The 1,883-nt window shown below is 39.8% G+C and overlaps 1 protein-coding gene across 1 annotated transcript in view; it reads right to left on the reverse strand.

Annotated features, from left to right (window-relative positions):
- Positions 1–1,883, reverse strand: part of RABGAP1L (RAB GTPase activating protein 1 like) — a 393,018-nt gene that overhangs the window by 360,103 nt on the left and 31,032 nt on the right. The window lies entirely within an intron of this gene.

Consider the following 1,883-nt stretch of genomic DNA (forward strand, 5'->3'; position numbering starts at 1 on the left):
CTCTCCTTCCCTCTCACTTGCCCCTATCCTCTCTCTCTACCCTCTAATAAGACCCCCATTCAGGAAAAAAAAAGGGCATTTAAACCCCAAAAAAACAATCCATCCGTGGACAAGAACTGCGCTATACCTGAATCTAAGCAATGAACCAAACCAATTAAATTCTTTCTTTCAATTAACGAATATCAAGAAAAGTGGGCATCTAAAAGTAGAGCTGAAAGGTTTTGGTCAGAAGTAGGCGATGATGGGCCACATATAAAATGAAGTTAGATATGCGAAGATAACAGAAATTATATGGTAGCGAAAAACATGAAGAACACTGGATTGATTGTTAGGAAACTGCTAAAGGCTGAAAAATAAACAGATAAATTTTAAAGGAATTTAAAAATCCTTTAAATAATCAAAGGCAAATATTGGGAGGCAGGGAGGGAGGAAAAAGCAGAGAGAGTAGGGAAGACAGAGAGAAGGGCAGAGAAGGGGCAGAGAAAGGGCAGAGCGGAAGAGAAAAAGGCAAGGAGAGGAAGAAAGGGGGAGAGAGAAGTAAAGAAAATGGCAAAAAGAGACTCTTCAAAGTTCTCAAACTCTCCAAAGTTTGTTAGAATAAAGTGTAAGAAGGTGAAATTTGTTTTCAAAAGTGTTCACCTATTTGGACATGTGACAGAAGCAGCAAAAGTAATAACATCTTGCCCCAGGGGGCACAAATCAGACAAATGAGGCAAAGTTATAAGGACTCTGATACCAGGTGATTACAGAGAAATAACTGTAATAACCAGAACTGTCCGCTAGTCTTCATTCTGCAGTGATAGCTCTTTTTTATTAGGTGTAGTCTAGCTGAAGCCCCATAACCATGCATCGCGATAGCATGAAGGTTAATGGCACTGGGTAATAACAAATCACAACTGTTGAGAACTCCAGAAACAAACCCTCCCACTTGGCCAACTGTTTGTTGTACAGATCAGCCCACTTCTCTTCCAGGAGCTTCAGTGCTGACAAGCCCTTTGATTTCAATCTGAACCCTTCAAGGTGCATGACCACACTGCAAATAAGAGGCCTCAGAAGTTCGTGCCAGGTCTGTAATTCTACACTCTGAACTTAGGTTTCATGGAAAGATCTCTACCAGTGATTTGTCTTAATCTTTTAAACTCTGAAAGACCATGACTAGTTAGGACCTAGGAGTTTTAACCGTCGAATGTCCCTGAACGACCTCCTCATGGCTCCGCAACGCTATGGCCTGCCTTAGGTAGAACCACTGGCATTACTGGCATGTTGTAAAGAGGGAAGGAAGAGAGATGAGGCAACAACAGCTCACTTGTTTTCACACTGCACGTAACTGGTTGTCCTGACTCACTTATCCACACAGTGCTTCCTCTGCATTTCGGTGGCTCACTGTGCCAGCTCTAGGAAAACACTTACTCCACTGCTGTAGTTACACACTTAGAGGGTGTATTTCCATCACAAGGCTACGAACCCACAGGTGAGAGGAGCAATGTTTTACCTTATCTACAAGCCCAGCAGTTCACACAAAGCTTGGCACACAACCAGGACCTCAAAAAGGATGCACGAACCATTCTAATACCACTAGGAAATCAATGTGATGTTTAACATGAAATAACTCAAAGAAAAAGTTGATATAATTGGTGATACTTAACTGATATTTATAAAACACAGCTGAAAGGAAGTAAATATGTAGTACTTGTTATCATTAAATATAAAAACCATAGTTAAGTAACTAAAAAACTTTATACTTACTCTACGATGACTATTTCCTATATCATCTCTAAATCACAAAGTAAACATCTTCATTGACTTCAATATTAGAAGTCTTTCTGTTCAAAAGTTAACGTGGTTTGCTATTTTTACAGCAAATACCAACTCTTAAATATATA

Source organism: Pteropus alecto, unplaced genomic scaffold (assembly GCF_000325575.1).
Source record: "Pteropus alecto unplaced genomic scaffold, ASM32557v1 scaffold101, whole genome shotgun sequence".
Classification (NCBI taxonomy): Eukaryota; Metazoa; Chordata; class Mammalia; order Chiroptera; family Pteropodidae; genus Pteropus; species Pteropus alecto.